Raw genomic sequence first — 13,122 nt, 5'->3', positions numbered from 1 at the left:
TTTTTTTTTTTTTGGTATAGTGACTTTGTATATTCCTTCCATTTTTTTTTTCAATACTTCCTGCATCAAAATGTTTTCCACGTAAAACCCATAAAATATTTTTCAATATTTTGCAAATAAAACTCACTGCCATCAAGTCGATTCTGACTCACAGTGACCCTCATAGGATTTCTAAGATTATAAACCCATATAGAAGCAGACTGCTTCATCTTTCTCCTATGGAGCAGCTGGTGGGTTCAAATTGTGGACGTTTTGGTTAACAACCCAATGCCTTAACCACAGTGTCACCAGAGCTCCTTTTCTGCCCATAGAACCCTTCAGTATTGCAATTTGAGGTTTGAATTATTTCTTCAGTTCTTTCAGCTTGAGAAATGCCAAGCATTTCTTCCTTTTGGTGTTTTAACTTCAGATCTTAGTATATTTCACTATAATATTTTACTTTTGTCTTCTCATTATACCCTTTGAAATATTCTGTTCATCCTCATTATTTCTTAATCTCATCCCTTTGCTCTAGCTACTCTCTATTCAAGAGCAAGTTTCAGAGTTTTTATGACATCAATTATTTTTTTAAAAACTTTTTATTGTGGTTTATATGCAAGCCTACAGAACAAATCAGTTACTAATTCAACAATTCATACACGTTTTGTGACATTAATTGCAATCTCTTCAATGTAAGAGTGTTCCTTCAACTTCCTCCCTGAGTTCCCCATTTCCATCCACCCACCTTATGACATCAATTTGGTCTTTTGTGTCTTTTTAAAGACCTTTTGCTTTCTTCATGTACAATGTTCTTGATGTCATTCCACAACTCATCTAGTCTTTAGTCATTGGTGTTCAATGTGTTAAATATATCCTTTAGATGGTATCTAAATTCAGATGGATATACTCAAGATCATCTTTTGGCTTTCATAGACCTGTTTTAATTTTCTTCAATTGATAGTCTGTTCCATAGTTAGCACCTGGCCTTGTGCTGACTGCTGATATTGAGTTTCTTCATTGCCTCTTTCCACAGGTGTTGTTGACTTCATGCCTGTGTATTCCATCTGGTGAGGTCTACATGGTATGGTTGCCATTTACGTTGTTGAAAAAAAGGTATGTGCAATGCATAAGTTGTTAGTCTTGTAAAATAGTATAATGCAGTCTCTGATGACATTTCTTTCACCAAAGCTGTATTTCCCAACTACTGATGTTTCTTTATTGTTTCCAACTTTCACATTCTAATCACCAGTAATTATAAATACATCTTGATTGCAAGTTTAGTGAATTTCAGACTTCGGAAGTAAAAATCTTCAGTTTCTTCATCTTTGAATTTAGGGGTTGATGCATAAATTTGAATAATAGTAATGTTAACTGATCTTACTTGTAGGTGTTTGGATATTATCCTGCTTCTTGGAAGGAAGTTTGGGCAATCTACTTCTGTAGTGATACTACCTCAGAAACCCAAGGAGGGGTTGCTATGAGTTAGATGCAACTCAACAGTGTATTTCATTTGTTGTTGACATCATTATACTTCAGAATAGATCTTGAAATGTTCTTTTTGATGATTGGAACACTCTTTCTGGTCAATTTGTCATTACTGGCATAGTAGACCACATGATTATCTGACTCCAAATGGTTAATACCAGTCCATTTCAGCTCATTAATACATAGGTTATTGATCTTCATGCATTCCATTACATTTTTTGACAACTTTTAATTTTCCTAGAAATTAAAGTTGCAATATTGAAAGATTCTATGGGCAAAATATTGAATGATGCAAGAAACATCAAAAGAAGATGGATGGAATACACATAATCACTGCACCAAAAAAAAAAAAAAAATGGTAGACGTTCATCCATTTCAGGAGGCAGCATATGATCAAGAACCAGTGGCATTGAAGGAAGGAGTTGAAGCTGCACTGAAGGAATTGGCAAAGAAGAATGCTCCAGGAATTGACAGACTACCCAGTGAGATGTTTCAACAAACCGATGCTGTGCTGGAGGCACTCATTTGTCTATGCCAAGAAATTTGGAAGAGAGTTACCTGGCTAACTGACTGGAAGAGATCCATATTTGAACCAATTCCAAAGAAAGGTGATCCAACAGAATGTGGAAATTATTGAGCAATATAATTAATATCACATGCAAGTAAAATCTCCCTGAAGATAATTCAAAAATGTTTGCCGCAGTATACTGACAGAGAACTTCCAGAAATACTGGGTGGATTCAGAAGAGGATATGGAATGAGGGATATCATTGCTGATATCAGATGGACCTTGGCTGAAAGCTAAGAATACCAGAAAGATGTTTCCTTGTGTTTTATTGACTATAAAAAGTCATTTGGTTGTGTGGGTCATAACAAATTGTGGGTAACATTGAGAAGAATGGGAATTTCAGAATACTTAACTGTGCTCATGAGAAACCTGTATGGCTGTCATTCAAACAGAACAAGGGGATACTACATGGTTTAAAATCAGGAAAGGAATGCATCAGGGTTGTCCCCTTTCTCCATACTTATTCAATCCATATGCAGAGCAAATAATCTGAGAAGCTGGATTATACAAAGAAGAATGTGGCATCAGGATTGGAGGAAGAGTCATTAACAACCTGCGATGCAGATGACACAACTTTGCTTGCTGAAAGTGAAGATGACTTGAATCACTTATTGATGAAGATTTAAGACAGCAGTCTGCAATATGGATTACATCTCAACATAAAGAAAATGAAAATCCTCACAACTGGACCAATGAGGAGATAAGGAACATCATGATAAATGTAGAAAAGATTGAAGTTGTTGAAGATTTTGTATTACTTGGTTCTACAATCAACACCAGTGGAAGCAGCAGTCAAGAAATCAGGTGATGTATTGCATTGGGCAAATCTGGTGCAAAAGACCTCTTTAAAATGCTGAAGAGCAAACATGTGATTTTGAAAATTAAGATGTGCCTAACCTAAGCCATGGTATTTTCAATCACCTCATATACCTCTGGACAATGAATAAGGAAGACCAAGGAAGAGTTGTTACTTTTGAGTTGTGGTGTTGGCAAAGAATACTGAAGATACCACAGACTACCAGAAGAACTAACAAATCTGTCCTGGATGAAGTGCAGCCAGAATGCTCCTTGGAAGTGAGAATGGCCAGACTTCGTCTCACCTACCGTGGTCATGTTTTCAGAAGGGGCCATTCCTTGGAGAAAGATATTATGCTTGGTAAAATGGAGGGTCAACAAAGAAGGGGAAATCCTTCAATGAGATGAATTGACACAGTGGCTGCAACAACGGGCTCAGGTATAACAAGAATTATGAAGCTGGCACAAGACTGGGCAGTGTTTCGTTCTTTTGTACATAGGGTTGCTATTGGGTCAGAACTGACTTGATGGCACCTAACAACAACAACAATTTTCTTAGATTCATATTTGTACATTCCATATTCCAATTATTAATGAATGTTTGAAAATATTTCTTCCCATTTTGAGTTGTGCCGTATCAGGAATTGAGATACCACTACTCTGTCAGTTTATAGTACAGTGGTGACTTGTGTGTTGCTGTGATGATGGAGCTATGCCATAGGTATTTCAAATATCAGCAGGGTAAACCATGGTGGACAGGTTTTAGCTGAGCTTGCAGACTAAGACAGACTAAGCATAAGAATATGGTGGACCACTTCTGAAAAACTTGGCCACTGAAAACCTTATGAATAGCAGTGAAACACTGTCTGATGTAGTACTGGAAAACTCAATGAACTGCAGTGAAATATTGTCTGATACAGTACACGAAGATGAACCCCTCAGGTTGGAAAGCACTCAAAATATACTGGGAAGAAGCTGCCTCCTCAAAGTATAGTTGAGAATTGATCTTTAATGACTTGGATAGAATAAAGCTTTCAGAACCTTCATTTGATGAGGTGGCTCAACTCAGAAGGAGAAGAAACAGCAAACAATGGTGCTACTGGGTTTTCTTAAAGTAATGTCTCCCAATTTAATATTTTCCTTTTCATGGTTACTGTTTTTTATGTCTTGTTTAAGAAATAGTTCCTTCCATAAGGTCTTGAAATTATGCTACTTTGTTTTATTCTAAAAGCTTTAAGCTTTATCTTTCATATTTTGATCTGTGATACATTTAGAATTCATTTTGTGTATATGATGCAAGGTAGGATTCAAGATTAAATTTTTTTCCTTGAAGATATTTCCTGTTGTCCCTATATTATGTACTTTTATAAACCAAGTAGCTATATTTGTCTGGAGCTTTTTTGTGGCTCTCTCTTCTGTTGGCTAATTTACCTATCTTTGTACTAATACCATATCATATTAATTAATATAGCTGTATATTTTAGCAACTGAGAAGATAAGTTTTCCATCTTTGTTTATGTTTTTCAAGATTGCCTTGTCTATTTCTGATTCTTTATATATCCAAATGAGTTTTTAAAATTAGCTCATCAACATCAACAAAGACAACAAAAACCTGCTGAGATAATGATGGGATTACATGGAATCTGTAATTCATTTAGAGGAGAATTGACATATTTCCAATAATGTAACCTCCCAGACCAAGGATATGGTATATCCTTTCACTTATTAAAGTTTATTTTATAACAGTATTGTTTTGTAGTTTCACTATGTAAAGGCATTGCACACATTTTGTTAGATTGATTCTTAAGTGATAATTTTTTTCTATAATTTTTATTAATTTTTTTTGGTGTTGAGAATATGCACAGAAAAACATGCAGTGATTCAACAATTTCTGAATGTATCATTTAGTGACATTGATTACATTCTTCCAGTTGTGTAACCATTCTCACTCTCCTTCTCTGAGTTGTACCTCCCTCATTAACATAAACACACTGCCCCTAAGATTCCTGTCTAATACTTTGAGTTGTTGTTGCCAATTTAATCCCACATAGACAGTTCTTAAAAGAGCATAATGCTCAAGGCAAACATTTTTTTTACTGCTTAAGTAAACTTTTGTCCAGAGTGTATGGTGGTTTTTAATGCTTTGTAAGTGATATATTGTTAACATTTTCATTTTCTGTTGACTTTTACGTAGAAATATATTTTCCCACTTTTTAATAAAAATTTTAATCATATAGGAAACTTGAAAGAATTTGCAGTGAACACTAGAACTAGAATCTAGAACCATTCAGATTCCAATATTAATATTTTACTTTAGTTGCTTTTTCATATTTATCCATCTGTGTATCCCTCTGGATACAACAAATAAATACGATGCTGGAAGTGCTCACTTGTCTATGCCAAGAAATTTGGAAGGACAATTATCAGGCTAACCAACTGGAATAGATCCATTCCGAAGAAAGGTGATCTAACAGAATTCAGATATTATTGAACAATATCATTAATATCACAAGCAAGTAAAATTTTACTGAAGATAATTCAAAAATGTTTGCAGCAGTACGTTGACAGTAGACCACCAGAAATTCAAGTGGGATTCAGAAGAGGATGTGGAATTAAGGATATCATTGGCAATGTCAGATGGATCTTGGCTGAAAGCAAAGAATACCAGAAAGATGTTTACCTGTATTTTATTGATTATGTAAAAATATTCAACTGTGTGGATCATAACAAATTATGGATAATACTGTGAAAAATGGGAATTACAGAACACTTAATTGTGTTTATTAGGAACTTGAACATGGACCAAGAGGCAGTCATTTGAAGAGAACAAGAAGTACTGCATGGTTTAGAATAAGGAAATGTGTGCATCAGGGTTGTATGCTTTCACTATACTTAACCTGTATGCTGAGCAAATAATCCAAGAAGTTGGATTATATGAAGAAGAATGTGGCATCAGGATTGGAGGAAGACTCATTAACAACGTGTAATATGCAGATGACACAATTTTGCTTGCTGAAAGTGGGGATGACTTGAAGCACTTACTGATGAAGATTAAAGACTACATACAGTCTGCAGTATGGATTATACCTCAATATTAGCAAACCAAATATCCTCACAAGTGGAATGATAAACAGCTTCAGGATAGATGGAGAAAAGATTGAAGTTGTCAAAGACTTCATATTACTTGGTTCTACAATCAACACCAATGCAAGCAGCAGTTAAGACATCATACAATGTATTGTATTGGGCAAATCTGCTGCAAAAGACCTCTTTCAAGTGCTGAAAAGAAAAGATATTTCCTCAAAGAATAAGGTGCACCTAACCCAAGCCATGGCATGTTCAATAGCCTCAAATGCATATTAGAGCTGGACAATGAATAAGGATGACCAAAGAGGAGTTGATGCTTTTGAGGTGTGGCATTGGAGAAGAACGCTAAGAGTACCATGGACTGCTAAAAGGACTAACAGATCTGTACTGGAAGAAGTGCAGCCAGAATGCTTCTTGGAAGTGAGAATGATCAGACTCCCTCTTACCTAGTTTGGTCATGTTGTCAAAAGGGACCATTCCCTGGAGAAGAATATCATGCTTGGTAAAGTGGAGGGTCAATGAAGAAGGTGAAGGCCCTCAACAAGATGGATTGACATAATCGCTGCAACAATGGGCTCAGGTATAGCAAGGATTGTAGGGCTGTCACAGGACCAAGCAGGATTTCATTCTGCTGTGATACAGTGGCTATGAGTAAGAGACGTCTCAATGGCACCTAACAACAAATTTCACTCAGCATCGTGTATTCTTAATTCATCTGCATTATGCAATATTTCTCAGATTCATCACTTTTCCTCAATGTTGCATACTATTACATTGTGTGTATGTATTACAGCTTGTTGATCCTTTCCTAAAATGATGGGCATTTATGTTGTTTCCACCTTTTTGCTATTGTGAATAGTGCTCTACTGAACATAGGTGTGCATATATCTGTTTATGTCATAGCTCTTAATTCTATAGGATGTGTACCTAATAGTAGGATTGCTGGATCATATAGTATTTCTGTTTCTAGCTTTTTAGGGATCTTCCATACTGTTTACCACAGAATATGCACCATTTTACAATCCTACCAATAGTGTATGAGTGTTCCAGTCTCCTCACACCTTTGCCAGTATTTAATGTTCTTTGTCTTTTGAACTTTTCTATTAGTGCTGGGGTGAGATGATATCTCATTGTTATTTTGATTTGCATCCCTATGGTGGTGTAGTGCCTAAGGCATTTGATTGCTAACCAGAAGGCTGGCAGTTCAAACTCACCAACCACTACTTGGAAAGAAGGTTAGGTAATCTGCCCCCATAGTGATACCACCTCGGAAACCCAAGGAGGGGTCACTAAGAGTCAGATTTGACTTGACAGCAGTGAGTTTAATAGCTAATATTGTGAGTATTTCTTCATGTGTTTGCTAGCCACCTGGATGTCTTTTTGGGTGAAGTATCTGTTCATTGTACTCATGAGGAACCTGTATGTAGATCAGAAGGCTGTCCTTTGAATAGAATAAGGAGATACTGCATGGTTCAAAATCTAGAAGGGAGTGTGTCAAGGTTGTATTCTTTCACCATACTTGTTCAATTTGTATACTGAGCAAAAAAATCCAAGAAACTGGATTATATGAAGAAGAACATGGCATCAGGATTGGAAGAAGACTCGTTAACACCCTGCAATACACAGATGACATAACTTTGCTTGCTGAAAGTGTGGATGACTTGAAGCACTTACTGAAGATTTAAGACTGCAGTTTGCAGTATGGATTACACCTCAATATATATATATATATAAAAAAATCCTCACAAGTGGACCAATAAACAGCTTTAAGATGGATGGAGAAAAGATTGAAGTAGTCAAGGACTTTATATTACTTGGTTCTACAATCAACAGCAATGGAAGAAGCAGTCAAGATATCAGATGACATATTACATTGGACAAATCTGCTGCAAAAGACCTCTTTCAAGTCCTGAAGAACAAAGATATCTCCTTGAAGACCAAGGTATGCCTAACCCAAGCCATGGTATTTTTAATCACCTCTTATGCATGTGAGAGCTAGACAATGAGTAAGGAAGACCGAAGGGGAGTTGATGCTTTTGAGTTGTGGTGTTGGAGAACAATGCTAAGAGTACCATGGTCTGCTAGAAGGACTATCAACTCTGTCCTGAAAGAAGCACAGCCAGAATGCTCCTTGTAAGTGAGAATGGCCAGACTTTTTCTCACCTAATTTGGTCATGTTGTCAGAAGGAACCATTCCCTGGAGAATGTTATCATGCTTGGTAAAGTGGAGGGTCAACAAAGAAGAGGAAGGCTCTCAATGAGATGTATAGACACAGTGGCTGCAACAGTGGACTCAGGTATAGCAAGGATCATGAGGCTGGCACAGGACCAGGGAGTGTTTCCTTCTGTGCATAGGGTCACTAGAGTTGGAGATAACTTGCTGGCACCTCACAACAACAACAACATCTGTTCATGTCTTCTACCCATTTTTTAATTGTATTATTTGTCTTTTTGTTGTTAAGTTGTTGAAGTTTTCTATAAATTTTAGAGATTAACCCCTTGTCTTGTATGTTATTGCCAAAAATGTTTCCCTATCTGTGGATTCTCTTTTTACTCTTTTGGTGAAATCTTTTGATGTGCAATAATGTCTAATTTTTAGGAGGTCTCAGTCATCTATTATGTCTTGTAGTGTTCGTAGTTTTTTTTATTGATATTCAATAGTGTATTTATGCTCTGAATTAAGATGCCTAAATGTGTTCTTATTTTGTCTTTGATGGTCATTATGGTTTTAGGCTTTATGTTTAAGTCTTTGATCCAACTTGCGTTCATTTTTATATATGGTGTGAGATATGGGTCCTGTTTCATTTTTCTGAAATGGATATCCAATACCATTTATTAAAGACACTATTTCTTCTCCATATAAAGAGTTTTGATTCTTTGTAAAAAATCAGCTGTCTGTAGGTTGATGGATTTACTACTATTTTCTCAATTCTGTCCGACTGGTCTAAGTGTCTATTGCTGTACCACCACCTGTTGTTTTAATGACAGTAGCTGTTAAGTAGGTTTTGAGATCAGGGAGTTGTTTTTCTTCAATAGTACTATACTTATCTGGCATCACTTTCCTTTCCCTATAGAGTTGGTGATTAGTTTTTCCATCACTTTAAGGGAAGATGATGGAATCTGGATCAGAATTGCATTAATATCTGTAGATTGCTTTCACTACTATTGACATTTTCATGATGTTTAGTCTTCCTATCCATGAGCATGGTTGTTATTAGGTGCTGTTGGGATTACTCCAACTCATAGTGACCATAGGACATATAACAGAAAGAAACACTGCCCAGTCTTGTGCCGTCCTCACAATCTTTGCTATACTTGCACCCACAGTTGCAGCCACTGTGTAAATCTGTCTTGTTGATGCTCTTCCCCCCTTTTTGCTGACCCTCTACTTTACCAAGCATGATATATTCCAGAAAATAGTCCATTCTGACAACATGACCAAAGTTGGTGAGACAAAGTCTGGCCATTCTCGCTTCCAAGGAGAATTCTAGTTGCACTTCTTCCAGGACAGATTTATTAGTTCTGGCAGTCTGTGTATTTTCAGTGTTCTTCACCAACATCACAATTCAAAGACATCAACTCTTCTTTGGTCTTCCTTATTCATTGGTCAGCTTTCAGATGCATATGAGGTGACTGGAAATACCATGGCTTGGGTTATTGCACCTTAGTCTTCAAAGAGACATCTTTGCTCTTCAGCACTTTAAAGAGGTCTTTTGCAGCAGATATCCCCAGTGCAGTAAATCATCTGATTTATTGACTGCTGCTTCCATGGGTGTTGATTGTGCACCCAAATAAAATGAAATCCCTGACAGCTTCAATCTTTTCTCCATTTATCCTGATGCTCCTTATTGGTCCAGATGTGAGGATTTTTTTTTTTTTTTTAATGTTGAAGTGTAATTCATACTGAAGACTGTTGTCTTTGATCTTCATCAGTAAGTGCTTCAAGTCATCTTCAATTTAAGCAAACAAGGTTGTATCATCAGCATATCATTGGTTGTTAATGAGTCTTCCTCCAGTCGTGATGCTGTGTTCTTCATATAGTGCAGCTTCTCGGATTATTTGCTCAGCATACAGATTGAATGAGTATGCTGCAAGGATACAACTTTGATGCCCACTTGTCCTGATTTTAAACCAGGCTGTATACCCTTGTTCTGTTTGAATGAAAGCCTCTTGGTGTATGTACTGGTTCCTCGTGAGCACAATTAAATGCTCTGGAATTCCCATTCTTCACAACATTGTTCATAATTTGTTATGATCCATATAGTCAAATGCCTTTGAATAGTCAATAAAACATAGGTAAACATCTCTCTGATACTCATTGCTTTCAGCCAAGATCCATCTGACATCAGCAAGGATATCCCTCATTCCATGTCCTCTTCTGAATCCAGCTTGAATTTCTGGAAGTTCTCCATCAATCATTTTTTAATCATCTTCAACAAACCATTACATAATATGAAGATAGTGTAGTTTTCCAGTTATGTAAATTTCTTGTAATACTGTTTTATAGTTTTCATTATGAGTCTTTCGTGTCTCTGGTGATATTTATTCCTAAGTACTCTGGTAGCATAGTGGCTAAGGCACTTGACTGCTAACAAGAAGGCTGGTGGTTCAAACCCACCAGCCACTCCTTGGAAGGCAGATGGGGCAATCTACTTCCATAGTGATACTACCTCAAAAACCCAAGGAGGGGTCACTATGAGTTGGGCCCGACATGATGGCACATAACAATGACAATAACAACTTCATATTTAGATGGTTATTGTAAGTGATATTGCTTTCCTGATTTCCTTTTCAGAGTTCTCTTTGCTATTGGAAAGGAATCTGACTAATTTTTCTTTGTTAGTCTTGTATCCCACTTTGCTGAAACTATCAATTAGTTAGAGTTTTCTTACTAAATCTTTGGGATTTTCTATGTATAAGATCATATCATTTTCAAATAGAGATGCTTTTACTTTTTTGTCAGTTTGGATGCATTTTATTTTCCTTCCTTGCCTTATTGCCTCGGCAAGGACTTCCAATACAATATTGAATAGAAGTGGTGATGAAGGGCATCTTTGTCTGGTTTTCATTCAAAAGGCAAATGCTTTCAGTCTCTCCCCAGTTGAGAAAAATGTTGACTGTTGCTTTTACATATGTGCCCTTAATTATGTTGAGGAATTTCCCTCTATTCCTATTTTGTTCAACATTGTTATCAGGAATGGATGTTGGATTTTGTCAAATGCCTGTTTTATATCAATTGATATGATCATGTGGTTCTTTTTCTTTGTTTTATTCATATGATGAATTATATTGATTGTTTTTTATAATGTTGAACTATCCTTGTATATATGGTATGAACCCAATTAGTTCATGATATATCATTTTATGATATTTTGCTATAGTTTATTAGCTAGGATTTTGTTGAGAATTCTTGCATTCATGTTCATGAGCCATCACTTGTTTGTCAGCTATGCCACCAGTATTTCAAATATCAGCAGGATCACCTACGGTGAATAGGTTTCATCAGAGCTTCCAGATTAAGACAGATTAGAAAGAAGGACTAGGCCATCCACTTCTGAAAAAGCTGGTCACAGCAAACATTATAAATAACAGTAAAATATTGTCTGATATAATGTAGAAAGATGAGCCCCTCAGGTCTGCAAGAACTCAAAATATGACTGGGGAAGGGGTACAACCTCAAAGTAGAGTTGACCTTGATGATGTGGATGGAGGAAAGCTTTTAAGACCTTCATTTGCTGATGGACTCAAAAATGAGAAGGAACAGCTGCAAATATTCATAATAATGGGAACATAGAATGTACAAAATATGAATCTAGGAAAATTGCAAGTGGTCAAAAATGAAACAGAATGGATAAAGATTAATATCCTAGGCATTAATGAACTGAATGAACATGTATGGCCATTTTGAATCAGACAATCATATGATCTACCATGCTAAGAATAACAAATAGACAGGGAATGGTGTTGCATTCATTGCTAAAAGGACATTTCAGGATCTGTCCTGAAGTGCAATGCTGTCAGTGATACAATGATATCCACACTCCTATAAGGAAGACCAGTTACTTTGACTATTAACCAAATTACACACCAACCCCTAAAGGCAAAGATGAAGAAATTGAATATTGTTATCAACTTCTACAGTCTGAAATTGAACCAAACATGCACTCAAGCTGTATTGATTATTGCTGGTGATTGGAATGCAAAAGTTGGAAAAAAGAATTATCAGTAGTTAGAAAATATGGCATTGGTGATAGAAATTACCTTGGATAGCACATGACACAATTTTGCAAAACCAACAAATTATTTTTGAAAATATCTTTGTCCAACAATATAAATGGAAGCTATACACGTGGACTTTAACTGATGGAATATACAGGAATCAAATCAACTACGTCTGTCAAAAGAGGAGATGGAGAACCTCAATCTTATCAGTCAAATCAGTCAAAACAAGGCCAGGAGGTGACTATGGAACACATCATCAATTGTTCATCTGCAAGTTCGAGTTGAAGCTGAAGAAAATTAAGACAAGTCCATGAGAGCAAAAATATGACCTTGATTATATATCACTCTTGAGTTTAGAGACCATCTGAAGAATAGAGTTGACTCACTGAACACTGATTACTGAAGACAAAACAAGTTGTGGGATGAAATAAAGAACTTCATACATGAAGAAAACAAAAAGTCATTAAAAAGACAAGAAAAGAAGAAAATATGAAAATGCATGTCAAAGAAGACTCTGAAATTTGCTCTTGAATGAAAAGTAGCTGAAGTGAAAGGATGAAATGACGAAATAAAATAGCTAAACAGAAGATTTCATAGGACAGCACAAGAAGACAAAGTAGTGTAATGAAATATGTGAGATGTGGAGTTAGAAAATAAAAAGGAAACAACAAGCATGGCATTTCTCAAGCTGAAAGAACTGAAGGAAAAATTTGAGCCTTAAGTTGCAATATTGAAAGATTCCATTGGCCAAATATTGAACAATGCAAGAAGCTCAAAAGAAGATGGAAAGAATACACAGAGTCACTATATCAAAAAGAAATGGTTGATGTTCAGCTGTTTCAGGAGGTAGCATATGATCAAAACCAATGGTACTGAAGGAAGACCCCAAGCTGGGCTGAGGGAATTGGTGAGAAACAAGACTCCATGAATTGATGGAATACCCATTAAGATATTTCAACCAATGGATGCAGCACTGGAGGCATTTA

The sequence above is a fragment of the Orycteropus afer genome, unplaced genomic scaffold (assembly GCF_000298275.1).
Source record: "Orycteropus afer afer isolate SDZICR_OR568_19922 unplaced genomic scaffold, OryAfe1.0 scaffold00077, whole genome shotgun sequence".
Classification (NCBI taxonomy): domain Eukaryota; kingdom Metazoa; phylum Chordata; class Mammalia; order Tubulidentata; family Orycteropodidae; genus Orycteropus; species Orycteropus afer.
This window is presented reverse-complemented; position numbering follows the sequence as displayed.